At 42.4% G+C, this 17,832-nt stretch overlaps 1 protein-coding gene and 1 long non-coding RNA gene across 10 annotated transcripts in view; one reads left to right on the top strand and one right to left on the bottom strand.

The window, feature by feature from the left end:
• The window catches only part of EVA1A (eva-1 homolog A, regulator of programmed cell death), a 97,574-nt gene extending 95,054 nt beyond the window's left edge, over positions 1-2,520 (bottom strand). For all 8 annotated transcript variants that reach the window (XM_082428114.1, XM_082428121.1, XM_082428115.1 and 5 more), the window contains exon 1: positions 2,241-2,520. The gene's annotated coding sequence lies outside the window, so the exon portion shown is untranslated. The remainder of the gene's footprint in view (positions 1-2,240) is intronic.
• On the top strand, positions 7-12,046 carry LOC309644416. Of its 2 annotated transcripts, none has more exons than XR_014254410.1 (3): positions 7-1,778; positions 6,489-6,610; positions 11,275-12,046. It is a non-coding gene; the product is annotated as an uncharacterized lncRNA (long non-coding RNA). The 2 variants fall into 2 exon arrangements; XR_014254411.1 differs by having other exon boundaries at positions 8-1,778; positions 6,489-6,558.
• Positions 12,047-17,832: the final 5,786 nt, after the last annotated feature.

The following is a 17,832-nucleotide window of genomic DNA, read 5'->3' as shown; positions in this document are numbered from 1 at the left end:
GGAAAATAGGGTAATACCAGTACTAACTTATAAGGTCCTCATAAAAGTTAAATGACTACAATATAAAATGCTAAAATTGAGCCATGTCCTGGCACAGAGTAGCCACTCAGTACTAAGATGAACAATCATTATCCTATTAGTTAATCACACTTCTCTGCAGAGAAGGCAGACTATTTCTTCCTATTTTGTTAATAAGGCTTTGAGAGACTGAGTCAATGTGCTCAAGGTCACAGAGTTAAGTGGCAGAACTAGGATTTGAATGCAGGCAGCCTGACTCCAAAGTCCGCAAGCTTAACCACCAGCATGAGGACAGCACTGTGCTAGGTCCAGGTACAAAGAAACAAGTCAGGGGATGAACAAGAGATCCCTATACAGAACAGTAAACACTGTAAGAGAGATGCACTGAAAGAAAAAATAGGGGAGGATGGCTGGGGCTAGGGTATCAGGGAGGGACAGAACTGAACCATCTGCAGGAACTGAATAATGCTTCACCCAGCAGGGGACTTGAGCTCTAGTCTCAAAGAATAATGAGCAATTTGTCAGCCAGGGAGGAAGAAGGGCATTCCAAAAAGTCAACACCTAGAATACCAGAAGAATAGTGAGTTGGGTGGAATGGAAAGTGCATACAGGAAGTGTCATAAGGTGAGGCTGGGAAGGTAAGTTGAGGCCAGTGTGAACAGGCATGTAGGCCAATGTCTGTGGTTAGATTTTATTTTGTAAGGCAGTGATTCTCAAACTTTAATATGCACAGGATCTACCTCTGGTGCTTGTAAAACATGTGCACATGTGCAGATTCCCATCCCTTCTGTTGGGGGGTGGGGGCAACACTTACATGTTAACAGTCAAAAATGTTTCCAGACATTGCCAGATGTCATTTGGGAGGCAAAATCAAAACCCCAGTTGAGAGCCACTTCTCCCATCCCTACTTTACAGATGAGGAAATCCAGCCACAGAAAACTACAGAAAGGCCTCATCCAGGATTCAAATGCTGGGGGTCCCACTCCAGGGTCTGGGTTAGCCAACAAGCCTAATAGCCTTCTGGGGAGAGAGATTCAAGCCAGCCTTCTGGGGAAGAATTACATATTTGTTGACAGACTGAATGATGGGTAGAGGATGAAAGAGTAAGGTTCCAAGGTGAAACTTCAGTGCTTGTCACTGAATTGTGAGGATAGTAGGTACTAAATAAATCATTTGGATTTGAGTAGAACCAAGATGTATTTGCTCAAAATGGAAAAAGCCTGGTTCCTCATGGTATGACCCAGCGGTAGGTGTTGGGATTCTGCTCAGACTGCATAGAGGAACTCTCTGTAGGGCTGGGTGTGGGTTGTGCGGTACAAACCAGTTGATTCACAAATCCTGGCTGGGCCCCTTCCCAGGTATGTGGCCCCGGTAGCATTATTTAACCTCTGTGCGTCTCATTTTGCCCCTTTGTAAAATAGGGATAGGAGTCCCTACTCAGAGCCTTGATGTGAGCACTCAGGCAGTTAATAAGAGCAAAATGGCAAGCTAGCACGAAGTGGTTTCCTCGCCTATCCTTCCAAGCCAGCCTCATTACCTCCGCGCCCCGAGTCCCATATCCATTGCTCCTCCCCACCCCCACACCCCAATCCTTGGGAAGCCCAGTCAGAGCTGCAAGAAGCTGACCGCGCCCCTCTCCACGAGCAGAGCGTCCCCCTGAGGATTTAAGGGGCGCCAACGACCTTGTCACTCCCCAATCCGCTTTGATTTCGGGGTCCTGGGGGTCGCCAAAAGCACGCGGCCAACTGAGTGCCTCAAAGGTAAATGAGATCAATGAGAGCCCTGGAAATTTCGGACAGATCCGCCTCCGGCAGGCCCAGGGTCAAAGCCAGTCACTGTCGCGGGCCCGCACGCTCAGCCCCTGGTCCCAGGGGCGGAGGAGGAGAGAGGCGCTGAGATTAGGGAAGGACTCGCTCTCGGAAGCCAGGCTGCATAAGCAAGGAGCAGAGAGTTGTTGGGTCCAGAAAAAGAAGCGGGGGGGAGGGGGCGGGGGAAGCAACAGGAAAGTAAGAGGAAGAGAAAGAGTAAAAACAAGCGCTGGGAAGCAAAATTCCCTGGGGGACCCAGGCTACAACACCTGGCAGGGGGTCAGGAACAAAGCAGAGACTTCAGGTCTGAAGTGCTCTGGGTGCTTCCGAAGAAGGGGTATTCCGGGCAGACCAGGGCCCGCTTGGGATGCCAGGCGCCCCTATGCCCTTAGCGCTCTCACCGGCGCCGCTTACCTTCGCCAGAGCCACCGACGCGCACTTCCGGGGTCCTTGCTCGGGGACCAGGAGCCGATCACTAAGGGGAGGACGCAACAAAGCTGTGGCCAGGGTTTGGGCCGGCACTGGCGCCTCGGAAAAAATCCCAAGGGAGACACGCCGAGGCGGGCGCGGGGCGCTGGGTCTCAGCCTGGGCGCTCACGGGCAGCGGTAGTGAGCCCCGCAGACGCTGGAGAAGCGCGAGTCAGTGGGAGGAAAAGGTTGTCTCATTTCCTTCGGTCTTTCCCCTCCACTCCACCCACTCCGCTCCGGACCTGCCCTCCCTCCCCCCTCCCCCCTCCCCCCTCCCCAAGCCAGTGGCCCATGTGGGCTCTGGAAAGACACGAAACTTCAATGGCTGCCGCAAGCGGCGCCCCACTCCGGGTCAAGTTAGTTCTAGCTCCGGAACTCCAGCCTGACCCGCGCACTTCTGTGGAAGTTTCTCCATCGGCTGTCCCCGGGATCTTCCCTTTCCCCCTGCGGGGACGAGCCCAGATTTGAAAGCAGACCTCCAAGCTGCTTCCAGCATCCATCCTCTCCTTCCTGTCCCATCACCTGCTCTGAGCCCTTTTTTTGTTGTTTGGTTTTTTGTTTGTTTGTTTTTTTGGTTTTTGTTTTGTTTTGTTTTGGCCGTGCTGCAGAGCATGCGGTATCTTAGTTCCTCCCAGGAGGGATGGAAACCAGTGCCCCCTGCAGTGGAAGCTCGGAGTCTTAACCACTGGACCACCGGGAAGTCCCTGAGCACATATTAAATTACAGGAAATAATATTTACTTTGTTGAATCTGATCGATTTTTTTTTCTCCAACTGGAGAGTTTAAAACCTAATACATAATTTCGAAGGAACGTTCATTTTGATCCAAAGGAGAGCAGCTGATTTGGCCTTGCTCATTCAGAGTTGGGGTTTTCTTTCTTAAATTGAACACCTACTTTATTTAAGAGCCTGATAGGTGCTGAGCTGGGCTCTGGGAACTTAGAAAAGAACAAGTAGGGCATGTTGTTCCTAGACAATCGTCATATGTAACTAGTGCAGGCAGAGAAGAGGTCCAGGGATTCTGTGGTCTCTTAAGAGATAGGTCAAGAACTGGAAGAGCTTTCCACAGAGTAAAAACGGCATGCACAGAGCCAAGGAGGAATGGGAAAGCCCAATCAGGAGGTGGTCTAGCAGAGAACACAGCCAGGATGGGGAGTGATGGTGGGTGAACATGGAAGAGAATGTTGACCAGTCTACCAAGAAAGGATAGGAGCTGCAGAGAACAGTGGGGTGGAGTTGACAAGAAATAGTGACCAAGAGCTGACAGGGTGCAGATGAGTGGATGAAGGAAAGAGGTAATTTCCAGGCCTCTGGCTGGAGTACCTAGTGAGTAACCAGTGCATAACCAGAATCCAGAGCACCTTCTGGAGATGCTATTCCAAGTGTGGTCTGGGGACTGACAGTATTAACATGAACTGGGAGCTTGTTAGAAGTGGGAACTTTCCAGCCCCACTTGACCTACTGAATCAGAATCTGAATTTTAACAAGATTCCCAGATAATTCAAATGTGCATTAGAGTTTTGGAAGCACTGATCTCTAGACCACTGACTGTGTATTAGAATGACTGGATATTAGACTGTGGTGCCCTGACCATACTTTAGAAACACCTGGAGAGCTTTGACAACCAATATGAGGCCCCTGGTCCCACAAATGCATATTTAATTGGTCTGGGGTAGGGCTCCAAAATCAGTATTCTCAAAATGATGTTCAGATGATCTAATGCAATCAGAGTTTAGAACCACTGTTCTAGGCTTATTCAAATGCTATTTCATTTAACCTTGAAATGCACCTCTTCAGAAAGAAAAAGAACACCTATGTGTAAGTGAAAATGTAAAGACTAGTTATCTCCCTCTCATACAGAGGCAAGTGGTCTGCTGGAAAGGGCCCTTTTTTCCTAAACTAATCAGAACCAGATTCTAGCCTCAGATGGCCACTAGAGTACTGTCTGAACTTGGGGCAAGTACTCCCCTCTCAGGCCTCAGATTTCTTATCTGTAAAATACACACATGACTAACTCCAGATTTCACCCACAAGGTGCCATGATCAGAGCTCCTCCTAACTCTCTAGCTTTATCAGAAGGTAGATGGAAAAGTGATATTGAGAAGTGGGTTTTCCTGGTGTAACACTATTCATACCACCCTGGTGCAACTGCCATGCATAAACACCAGAGATCAGAGAATTGTGTGCTGAGCAAGGGCAACACACATAAGTGATGCTCCATAAATGTGTACTAAGTATATAAATAAATACATGAATGAATAAATAACAGTCAGTGGCATAGACTTTCCATGGATTGGCCCTAACCCAGAACATATTCACTTGCTTCCTAATCTAGAGGGAGGACTCTGGAATTTGGAAGCACTCTGACCCATGAACCTAGCTTTGGATTTAAAACTACTACTATTAATAACTACTAACATTTGTTGAATGCCTAGTACACACCAGGCATTGGGCTAAATGCTCTGCTTAGGATAACCTCATTTCATTATAATGAAGAAGATACTGTTGAACCTCTGCTGTCCAACTGGTTTCAGGAATCATAGGTATAACAGGATGAGAGCTGCCACCTAGGACAGCCCCTGCCTCTGGTTCTGCAACTGGGCATAAGTGGCCAGAAAGCCCTCTTGGGGGTGTTTGGGGTCATTCTCCAGAGAGATCAACCTGAGGGAAGGGCTTTGGAGTGACGGCTCCAGGGTCCTATAGAAACCGATGCTCCCAGAAGCTATCTCAGGAGACCTGTGGACTATGGTTAAGCCTTGGACAGGAACTCTTCAAAGCTACCCACTTCATGGTTGCATGTGTGTGCACTTACTACCTTACTTACTTATAAGAGCCAAACCCAGCACCAGTCCTTTTCACATATATTTCTCTTAACCCTCACAGCATCCTGACATGTTAAGTACTCTTGTTTTCATATTTTATAAATGAGAAAACTGAGATGTCAAGAAGTGAAAATCTGTTTGTCCCTGCAATCCAAGTTTCTCAAGTGGTACACTTTGCTACCACCACTGTCGGCATTTACCACCACCATTTTGCCGCCCTGCCCCTTTGATAGAAAGGAGAGTCATCATTTCAGGTCCCATTCACTTATTACAGTTACACATCATCAAAACTCTCTGTGACCCATTTTCCCACCTGTAAAATAAGCTGTCCTTGATTGCCCTTTTACTAAGACACTATGTGTGGCTTGATCCTCCATAGCCTGAGATGAGATGACAAGAGATAAACCATAGACTGTTATGAGAAACCAAATGTATGGGGGAGATTTATCCCAAAATGAGAGGGGCCAGTACTTCACTAATAGCACAACTATCATAAAAGAGGGAATACTCTATTTTCCATCTCTAGGGGGATATAACTAAAGCATAGTATTACATAGCATTTCAGACTTTAGATCAGATGTGAGGAGGGAGCATTAAGTCCCTCTGCTAGACCGTGGCAGATGTTCAGGGGCTATCTTGTGAAGTTTCCCCTGGTTATGGGATAGCTGGCTGGCCTTAAGGCTGAAGTGGAAAGGAATACAATCTGGGATTGAGATCCACAGGATGAGCCAGGCAGGAACAGAGGCAGGAGGGAGTCCGTGTGCACAGGAACAGCCTCAGCTCCAGTTATAGGCAGGGGTGGGGAATTAGAAGTGGAAGAGTGTTCATCCCAGGAAACCAGGATCTGAAGTAACTACTTCATGCCTGGGTCCAGGCCCAGGACTGTGAACTAAGCTCTCAGTGTAAGCATTCTTGCTGATGTGTCAGCAGGCTTGGGCCTCCCTGCAGAGTGTGCAGGGCTCCCAGGGTGCTGGTGGTAAGAGCAGGGCTCCACCATCCTGCACACTGGTGCCCTGGCCAGCAGCAGGACCTCTAACTCATGGAAGAGGTCTAGTCCCCAGAGCCCCTTCATTTAACACAAAAGAGAAGTGGTAGTTTTAACCCTCAGTGGCATTTCTTCAACAGCACTGTCATGATGCTGGGATTTGGTAGGAGAATCCCTAAGTCCACATCATTGCTGAGCCCTATCGATCAACTTTGACAAGTACCCCAGACACATTTCTGCTGCTTCCACTTCCTAAACTCCCATTTGTGTTTGCATGACAGCAATTTGATGATTTTACATGAAGCTCATTGCAGCGAATTTTTACTGGTACTGGTTTTTGCCTCAAACAAAAATATGACCTCAAACTTTGGTTATTTCCATTTTACAGATGAGGAAACTAAGGCACAGCACCCAAAAGGAGGACAACAAAACAAAACTGATCTACCAACTCAACTAAGGTAAGACCTTCAGGTCCCTGTGGTTTTACCCTAACATTATGAGCCACTTAAGGTACTACACAATGACTGCAGTGGAATATGTCCAGATATGTCCTCACCCAAAATCATCTGGCCCTGTGTAGCCTGTTTATCAATGCAGTTCAGTTTAACTGCCATTTCCTGGAGACCACCTGCCCTTCACAAGGAATTGTCCTAGACACTGTAGGTGACCTTGCTGCATGTTACACTCAATCCTAACCTGGGGAATATTTTGAAATTACAAGCTGGGCTCTAGACCAGATCAATTGAATCAGAATCTCTAGGTGTGGAACCCATTTTTTTAACCTCTGCAGGTGATTAAAATGTACAGTCAGGATTAAGAACCACTTCTGTAGGAAATGCAGAGACAAAGCCTAGGTCCTAATGGATAAGGAGTTTGCAAAGTAAGTAAGGCACTCAGTTTAGTAATGGATGATTGCCAAAAGTCATCAGGAAAAGGGAAATATCAAAATCTCTCTCTTGACCAAAGCATGTTAAGATAATACCAAACTAACAAAAATCCCTGGATTTATCTCAGCCTTGAGCGGGTAATGTCATCATCACATGGTCAAGAGTAGGAAATCTGGTTCTGTCCCAAGAAAGTACAAATGATTGAAACCAGAATTCTTGTCCCTTCTCTTATAGCACTGCTATTTACAAGAAGCATTCAAACATCAAGCACTTATGAATTCCAGAAGTAGTAAATGATCTCTAGGAGCGTCAGAGCAAGGCAGTCATGTAAACCAAATAATGAAAGACAAAGGAAATTGCCACATGGCCTGATGAGAGGTTAATGGATGTGCAGACAGAGACATCAATGTGTCACCATTAATGATGTCACTTTAGGAAAATCAGGAGGCTGAGTTTTTTTTTTAAATGTTCTATCTTACAGTCATTTCATATTTATTCATCTTAACAAAAGTGAGCCTGAAAATATTGTTTAAAATATTAGGGGAAGCAGGACAATTTATCTCTCTCTTTGTTTCTTTGTTTCTTCCTTCCTTTCATTAACCAGGTGACATTTAAATTCATTCACCTCACAACTACCTGCTGAAATGACGCTAGTCATATGATAGTATTAGCTACTAACACCTCCTAGACACCAAAGGTTGAAGAATGCAGCACCATACACTTACAGCCAGACCTTTCACCAACTTTTTACAAGGTCTAATGGATGCCTTTAATCACCAAATAAATCAGTATTGACGGTTATGCTCTCCTTAGTTTCCAGAGGTAGATAATGAAATTAATGTTCCCAGGCCTTCTCTTCCTTTTCAAAAAGCGAAGTTTTGCCTGTACAGAGGAATATAAGGGGGTGCTGGACACACTAGTCAAAAAATTTTTTAATAAAACCAGAAAGCACAGGGAACTTGAGCCACACAGCTGAGCACCACCCCTCCAAATGGCCTCCCTGTGTTCTAATCACCTCCCCCACCTTTCTTAAAATGTTATGTGTCCAAAAGGGATGAAATAATGAGGAACAAGCATCAACTAAGCATGTCTTTATTCTGTTGTGAAGTGGAAGCTTATCTCTCATTCAATTAATTCCTCATGGGCCCAGTCAGAAGAGTAGAAATCTAAATCCTTTTGGCTCAACCACTTTATCTTGCTTGAGGCAACAGAGTAGAAATCAGAATATTTCTCTCACCAGTTTCTGGTGAGACATTACCTGTGATTAGTGATAGTTTTTTTTTAATTGAGGTATAGTTGTTTTGTGATGTTTTGTTGGTTTCTACTGTACAGCAAAGTGGAGTCCCCTGTGCTATCCAGCAGGTTCTCATTAGTTATCTATTTTATACATATTAGTGTATATATGTCAATCCTAGAGTGAAGTAAGTCAGAAAGAGAAAAACAAATATCATATATTAATACATATACATGGAATCTAGAAAAATGGTACAGATGAACCGGTTTGCCAGGCAGAAATAATGATAGGTTTTGAATCAAAACATATTCACCAGTTAAACCATAAACATAGCTGAGTGTAAATTTTGCTTCTTTTATTCCCTCTATTTTCCATAGGGAGATTCTCATCCTTTTGCTGAGACCTCCTTTACTTTTTTCATCTTGGTTAACAAGGTTAAATAAGCATGAATATAACTTTACTAAATCGTTCATACAAAACACTCTTTTTCTAACCAACAGGAAGTCACTGTAAAACTGAGAGGTTTTAATTATAAGAAATGAGACAATGGGATCATGAAACATGCCTAGTAAAGTTGGTAATAGTTGTGCTTTAAGAAGAAGCAAGTTATGCTCTATCCACAACGTATATGACCCTAAACAGTTGTCTATAATATAAATGTCTTTTTTATATTGAAAATACCATTGACTCAATATAAAATTAAGACATTCTGATATAAGTAATTTTAGTCCCACCTATTAAAAAATACACTTCATATGTAGCAAACTACTGAAAGTCATTTTTAGAGGAATAAGAAACAGTAGAGCTCAAAATAAAGTATAAAATTTGTGTTACAGTAACTCAATCTAACAGCATAACTGAACTAAATTCTGAGCCTTTTTCAGTACTCCTTTACAAGACTGCCTACAACTCTTCCAAATTCCTCAAAGACTTGTCTCCTGTAACTCTGTGAAAAGTGTGAGCTTGAGAAATTAGTAGAGTGATTTGGTCTGAAAGATAAATAGGCAAACACAGGACAGATGACAAAACATACCAAACTATACATTTCTTTGAACATTGTGCACTAACCAGAGCAGATGGTTGAGGTAACCCTGAACTTCTTAAAACCCTACAGTACATTCATTTAATCAGTTCTCTGATTCATAAATTTCATAGTAGCAAGTTCTGGAACATGGTGTCCTTATGCACAGGTGTGCTAGATCTAATCAAACCAAATGGATGGCACTCTGTTCATTACCCCAGTGCCCAAACTGGAGTGATTTCCATTCTTAAACTGATGCTGGTATCCAGCAACCAGTCAGCCTCCTGTGTCTGGACACAGCTAATGGAGTTGAGGGATCTACTTTGGATGTGAACAAGGAGTCTAAGATTATGGTCCTAACAGAAGAAGAGATAATAAATGAAAAGCTGATTCATTTGTTTCAACAGAAGGTCCATACTAAGAATCCTTTAAATTAGCAAGTTTGATTAATGCATTTAAAATATGACCCATTTGATTTATGTTTAAATGGTTTACTATACTTCTCAGAAACATAGAGTTTAGTTGTACTGAGATGTGCAGAGTAACAGCTTCCACACAGAAGTATGACCTCAACCCCTTGGGCACATGGGAGATTTGGTCAGTCAGGGGGTTCTTCTCTGTGCTTCAAGCCTCTGCTTGCCAGACTTCCTTCCTTGCTCTAATTTCTCTTCCCTCATCTCTGATCTTCCCATTGCCTCCTTCCCCTAAATCTTGAAGATGCTTAAGCCCTCCTCATCATTTGAAATACATAAATAAATTACCCATTTATAGGTATTTTCTGTATCTTTATTTCTTTTCCAAATTTCTCAAACAAATGGGTGTATTTATTATCACTTTCTCAACCTCCATTCAATTGTCAACTCACTGTAGTCTGGTTTCTGACCCCCAACACACCACTGAAATTGCCCTCATTGGAGTTAAAAATAGCCTCCGAATTTCAAAATCCAGTGGCTGTCCCTGAGCTTGTGTTGGTACCTCTCTGCAGTATTGTCCACTGTTGGCTACTTTCTTCTTCACAAACTCTTCTCCCTTCACTTCTGCACTTTCCCATCTCCGAGATTCCTTCCTACCTTTGTGGTCATTCCTCCTTTGTGACCTTCCTTAACTAGTTTTGATTCATAATAAATGCACATATTCATGTTACTAGCATCTTTTGGGGGTTGCCCACCTCTTACAGGATAAAGTCTAGACTTCTTAGCATGGGATTCAAAGCCCTTCAGGGTCAGCCTCCACCCATTCTATAACAATCTATCATTCTTCAGCTGTATCAACCTCTTTACCGTCTCCCAAACATGTCATGCTCTTTCACACTTCTGTACCTTTGTACAGAATGTTCTCAACTCCACCACCATCCTCCACTGAGGAATTCCAGCTCATCTTTTAAGACTCAGAATAAAGGTGAGCAATTCTGGAAAGACTTCCTTGCCTCCAAATAGAGGCAGTGCTCCCTCCTGAGTCCCTGGCATCTGTGACATGTCTTCACTGTGAACTCTGCAATGAGTTTCCTCACCCGTGAGGGCAACAGGTGCTTGTTCATCTCTTTGTCTCCAGGGTTTGCACAGTGCCTAGCACCTAGTAGGTGCTAACTACATGATTAGGATGCAAGAACTATCACACTACTCTTATTTCTCTAAATTGAATTTAATTTTCCCTGAGCTTTTTACTCCTTCCATAGCGAAATTTAATCTGTCATTATTAGGTACTTCCCAGGGTCAGGGGTAGGTCCCTGGTGACTTGTACCATACAGAACATGCAAAGAGGGGCCTCTCCCATCTATACTGATTACCACATCCAGGCTTATTTTCCAAGGCTGCATGGAACCAGGAGACAGGTACTTCTGAGGCCTGGGACTTGAGATTTTTTTCACAGGGGTTCTCAAGGCCACAGCCTCTAATGTTTGGTTGTTTCTACTCTACCCCTCTCCCCTCCTGCCCTTCAGCAGCCCTCGTTGTGAGTGCTGTGGGAAAGCAGGGTCCAGGCATTCATACTTGATGAACACTCTCTGTAATCTTGTTCTTTCTTTCCTTTACAGGGACTTCCTTAGCCTCCAGTCAGGATGTGTACCCTCAGAAACCCGAAGCTCCCACTCCAGCCCCAGCGCAATTCCCCTCAATCAGCATAGGTGACCAAAACAAAACCAAGAAAAAGGGCTTCTTCTACTAGAAAGTCTGTTTTCAACCAGCAACAAAAAAGCCCCCAAAGACAAGGGTCTTCCTACCTTCTTGAGGCAGAGGAGAGAAGAGCACTGACAACAAAGAGAAGAAGATACGAAAAAATTTCTCAGTAAATTATCGTGCCACATAACACTCAATGAATTTGTTCAATTAATTAAAAGCAGAAATATCCATGAAAAAAAATGAGTGAAATTGCTCTCCCAAAGAAAGACACCTCCACTTAGCAGGCCTCCTCACTTAGCCTAAGCCTGTTCATTCCTTCCCTGGGGATGGAGGCCTAAAATCTCTGGATCCCCCCATTTATGGCACAGGGACGCCACTCACATGGCTGAGTTAATTTAAGCTGCTGACTTGGATTGCTGACATGGGCATTTGTAACAGCTGTATTAACCCACTTTCTCTCATGGTTGATTTTAATCTCTTTAAATTTTGCCCAGCCAGTGAGAAAACTGAAAGCATAGTTGAGAGGGTATGGGAGACAGAAGTTGCAGGTCATAAGCTGAGTGGTGGTTAAATCCTATGGAAGGAAGCAAACACGTGTATAATCCTTTCAGGAAAACAAGTATTACTGGAGAGGAGAAAGCTGCCAATGTAACTTTGTTCTAAGAATAAATAGCACATTTTTCTTCAGTGTTTGCTTTTCTCTCTTTGATCCCCTTGAAGCCCTCTGGAACTGCTGAGCCAGCAATTTTTCTCCCCTCTGAGGCTGGAGAGAAGGAGCCACAAACCCTCTCTTGAGATTCCTCAAATGGAGACATAAATAGGGGGTCCCAGGCAATGCTGGAGCCAAGAGGTCTATGGAAGTCTAAGATCCAGACATTTTAGCGAAGTTTAATCACCACAAATATGCCACTGTGTTTCCAAACATGCTGTCATGATACCGAGAAGCTGTTTAAAAGGGAATAATAATGAAAAGGGTCTATGACCAAGGCCACTGAGAGTCATGGGAGTTTGAAAAACAAAAAGAAAAAGCAGATCTCAACTGGGTTAATGTTTAACTTTAGTCCTAGGCAGTAGTAAATGTCTGCAGGCAGATAAGCTGACTAGAGCATACCCTCCCCATGGGAGTTTATGATTCAAATACTCTAGAAACCACAGTCCCTAGTAACATAGTTTTCCCCTTTTTTCCCAGACAGCTTCATTTCAAGGAAGTTGTAGGCAGGATGATACCAGTGAAAGATAAGGGCCTTGGCCTCAAATAGATCTGCATTAAGTTCTGGTTTTTCTACTTACTGGTTGTAAAATAAAGCAAATTAAGTACTTGGTTTCCTTGTCAGATGGGAATAATAATACTTATAGAATGGTCATCAAAAATATATGAAATGATATATGTAAACTTAGCATTGTGCTTGGCTCTAAGTGTTCAATAAATACCAATTCCCTTCCATCACTCCTCCCTACAATATAGCGTTCAAATCAGAAAATACTTACTAAGCACTGATCAACGCTGAAAGCCAAGACATAAAAATCCCACTCAGTGGGAAACTACATACAAAATGAGTATTCAGATCTGGAAAGTGTCAAGTAACAGGTACACTCAGCCTTCCACATCCACAAGTTCCATATCTATGGATTCAACCAACTGCAGATTGAAAATACTAAGAAAAAAAAAAAATCCTCAGTGTTCCAAAAAGCAAAACCTGAATTTGCTGCACACTCCAGCAACTATCTACATAGCATTTACATTGTATTAGGTATTATAAGTAATCTAGAGATTACACAGGAGACTATGTAATGGTCATATGTAAATACTATGCCATTTTATATAAAGGACTTGAGCCTCCAAAGATTTTGCTAACTGTGAGGGGAACCAGTCCCCTGCAGATACCAATGGATGGTTGTATGGTCATAAAACTTCACAGCAGACACTGATCAATGGCCAATCCTGACAGTCAGTCCTAGGATCCCCCAGAGGGTAGAGGTATCTGAGGGAAAACTTTATGAAGAGGGATAGGCTTGCTCTAGACAGAAAGGTAAGAAAGAATCAGACATATTTTGGAAAGCTCATAGACTTACCTTGCTTCATAGGATCTTCTTGAGTGATTTTGGGAGGTATTTGGAATGGAAATTGGGGAATGTGGTAGCTTAAATATGAGGGCAAATTCTGTCTCTATCCCTATCTAAGGGAGACTTTGCTACTCCTAATTTTGAGTCTGGGCTGGTTCTGTGACTGATTAACAAACAGAATGTAGCAGAAATAATGCCATACCAATTCTGGGCCTAGACTTTAAGAGAATAAGTAGTTTTCACTTCCTGCTTCTTGGAACTTTTGCTTTTGAGACGCTGACTCTTTGAATCCAGCCACCATGCTGTGAGAAGTTCAAGTCATATGGAAAAGCCATTTGTAGGCTTTTTGATCAAAGCCCCAACTGAGCTCCCAGCCAACAGACAATATTAAGAACAGCCAAGTGAATGAGCCATCTTGCATATTCCAACCCAAAAAAGCTCCCAGATGACTGCAGTCAATACCACATGGAACAGGTCTACTCAATTGATCCCAGTCAACTCTCAGAATTGCAAGAGATAATAAAATGGTCTTGTTAGATACAAATTTTGGAAGTGGTATGTTATACAATAATAGATATTTGAAACAGGAAGGAACTTGAGGGAGGCATTGAATGACAAACACCAAAGCTCACACTTTATCATTATCCTCATGATTATCACCATCATCATCATAGAAACCATTAGTAAATGATCACTATGTGCCAGACAATACGTTGTAAATTTTTAATATACTTTTAAAATTTAACCTGTTTATAAACTTGTGTGGTAGGTACTATTATTCTTACTTAATAATCAGAAAACTAAAATTTAGAAATCTTTAGAAATTTGCTCAAGATTATACAGCCAGAAAATAGTACAGATGGGATTCAACCAGTTACATTCTGACAGCTCTCAAACCTGCCATCTTCTTTCTGCAGGAAGAATAAGCAGTGGACATGCTAATAATCTTGGGAGATGCAAACAACTCTTTCAGCTGGGAATTGGCAACCAGTTTGAAAAACACAAGATGGCTTGACTTAAATAATTCCAGACAAGAAAATGACAATGGACCTGATTCACACTGCACAGGGACTGTATAGGTACATAAGACAAATTGAGAAGAATTAAAATGAAAAGTTTTTTTCATAAGCTTTTGTTCATGAAAATGGAAGCCACTTGTATTAGTTATCTATTTCTGCATAATCACCTTCCCCCAAAAAACATAGTTGCTTATAATAACAATAATCAATTATTATCTGTATCTATGGGCCAGGAATTTGTACGTGGCTCAAATGGGAAATACTAGCTTGCTGTCTCTTATGAGACTGACTGGGGTTTAAGTCATCTTAAGACTTGCTTGGAACTAGAGGGTCCATTCAAAGCAACTCACTCGCGTGGCTGACAGGTTGGTGCTGGTTTTTAGTAGAAGACCTCAGTTCCTCATCAAGTGGGCCTCTCCACAGGGCTGTTTGAGTCTCCTTATGAATTGAAAACTGGCTTCTCCCAGAGCAAACTTTCCAAAGGCCAAGATGCAAGCCACAACACCTTTTCTGACCTAGCTTCAGAAGTCACACACCATCCCTTCCAGTTAATTCTATGGGTTGCACAGAGCCATTCCTGATTCAGTCTGGGAGGGGGGTTCACAAGCAATCTTTGGGGGCCATCTTGGAGGCTGACTACCACACTCCTTGATCCACTCCAAGTACTAAAGCTTTAAAATGGGATATTTGAGGGTTTCGTATCTGTTTGCAGGACTAGGGAGCAAAGGTCAAGCAGGCTATTTGTGACAATCTCAGCCTGCATCACCATCATAAGAGGTTCTAAAGAGCTTACTTGGACACTGCTTCAAATATCAGAAAACTTTGGGAAATTCCTACCATGCATCTTAGCCAGAAACTATTCAGTGAGAAATTCTCTAGAGGCTACTGCTGGCTGTCTCAACTGCCTACAGTATCCAAGATGTTCATTCAGAAGAATACCCTGAAGTTGCTGAGAGCCTCACATCTGCTTCCAGAGAGTATGGCCCCTCCTACTCCTCTGCCTTCCAATCTTATGCAAATGCCTCGCATTGACTCATGCTACCCTGGAATCATAGAGAAAAGGGAATTCTGGGGAATGTCATTTCTAGCTTCTCCTTCTTAATGCAGGGAAGCAGATGGTAGTACTGCTGAGCTGACCACAGATAATCCAGCTGAGACTTTGGGAAGTTTTCAGTCAACGAAACATGCATAGTTCTGTTTCAAGCATTTTGGCTTGAAATTCTCCCATATTCCCCAAAGATAGTAAAAAACAGTTAAAAAAAATTTTTAAGTAACATAAAGCATGCTCACAAACAAGATAAACATTTCTGTGAACAAGATAGTAATGAACAGGAGCTGAAGCCATGAATCTATGGATCCAGAAACTGGCAAAGAGGGTTAGAATTCTACTCCTTTAGGCATGTTATGGACTGAATGTTTATGTCGCCCAAAACTTATATGTTGAAGCCCTAATCACCAATGTGATGGCATTAGGAGGTAGAACATTTGTGAGGTAATTAGGTTTAGATAAGACCATGAGGGTGGAGTCCTCATAATGAGATTAGTGTCCTTACAAGAAGAGAAAGAAAGACCAGAATTCACTCACCAAGAGCACACAAAGAGGTCAAGATGTAGCCAAGATAATTCTGAAACAAAGAACCTACTCCACAAGCTATATAGGATTACTGAAAAGTAAGACAGCAAACAAATCACTAAGATAATAACAGCCTATAAATGGACAAATAGACCAATGGAATAGAATAAAGAGCCCAGAAATAGACCCAAGTATAAATGTGTCCTTGGTATAAAGTAGAGGGGGCATTATAAATCATTGGGGGAAAGATGGGCTATTTAATAAGTGGAACTGAGACAACTTGATTTCCATATGGAAATTTCCAAATCTGGAAAATACCATTGAATATCCACCTAACACCATTAAAAAAATAAATTCCAGATTGATTGAAAAAATAACAGTATCTAAAGTGGCAATGAAAGTAGGGCATTTAGCATCAAACCTGCACATACCACTTGCTCAGTGAAAAGTAGTGATGATGATAATGATAATGATTATGATGATGATGGTGATGGTGGTGATTTTTAAGCATTGAGGGGGAATGCAATGATCATTAAGGACTGTGAAATATTTATTAATAGTTGTTCCAGACTAATTTCATGTACTATTTAATTTGGGTTATTAAGCTGATAAACCAAGGAAATACCATTAACCCTAATCTGTCTTCAGTTTCTTAAGCAGAGTCTTTGATTATATCATAATGTTTGACAGAGTCTTTCATTATATCATAATGTTTGTATTCAAAATAATATCATGTTATCTATGAGGAGGAATCTTTTGTCTGTGAACAATCATACCAAGCCCCTAAATTTGGGTCAGTCTTGAGGGTAGCCAGAGTGTTTATGATCAAAGTGCTGCCTTGTTTATTGATGTTTTGTATCAATTCATAATAAAGACATTTATATGTTTAACCCTCCAAAGAATTGAGATCATCTTGACAGATTGGGAAATCTGTATTTTGTTGAAGATAATAACTGTATGACTTTTATTATCATCCCTCCTAAGGAGAATATTTTACTTTGACTTAATCTCTCCCTGAGAGAAATTAAATACCAAGGAATAAGATTTTATTAGGTAAGGCTGAACTTTGGAGAACCACAACCATTGTAACATAGAGATTTTTTTCACTGCTTACTCCCATTGAGAATGCATGGGTTAAGACTAAGGTAAATAATCCATGCATTTTATTTCATTTGAATAGGGAATATTCAAATTCTATTATTTATGTCATAAGCATTTCCTCATATTAAAACCAACTTTTTATTTGGTATTAACAATTTATTTGAATAGACATTAAGTCAAGAAAGATACAGTTGCCAAAGGATGTATGAGAATCATAGGTCATGTCAAAAGCCAAGTGTTGAAGATGGAATGTATTTTGTGTTGGTGAGACTTTTTTTTTTTAATTTATTAATTTATTATTTACTTTTGGCTGCATTGGGTCTTTGTTTCTTTGCCCCTTGGAGGGAGGGGGGCTGGGGGAGGCTACTTTTACATTGCGGTTGCGCGGGCTTCTCATTGCGGTGGCTTCTCTTGTTGCAGAGCATGGGCTCTAGGCACACGAGCTTCAGTAGTTGTGGCTCCCAGGCTCTAGAGCACAGGCTCAGTAGTTGTGGTGCACAGGCTTAGTTGCTCCGCCGCATGGGGGATCTTCCCAGACCAGGGCTTGAACTCATGTCCCCTGCACTGGCAGGCGGATTCTTAACTACTGTGCCACCAGGGAAGCCCTTGGTGAGACTTCTTGAGTGTTGATCCAGTTCTAGACCGCAAATGACCAGTGAAGTTCTGACAAACTACAAGCAGTCAGAGCTATGAAACCTTGCCAAATATCATATAAG

Source organism: Balaenoptera physalus (genome assembly GCF_965194825.1).
Source record: "Balaenoptera physalus genome assembly, chromosome: 15".
In the NCBI taxonomy this organism is placed as follows: domain Eukaryota; kingdom Metazoa; phylum Chordata; class Mammalia; order Artiodactyla; family Balaenopteridae; genus Balaenoptera; species Balaenoptera physalus.
The sequence above is the reverse complement of the archived record's forward strand: the minus strand, read 5'-3'. Positions and strand labels throughout refer to the sequence as shown.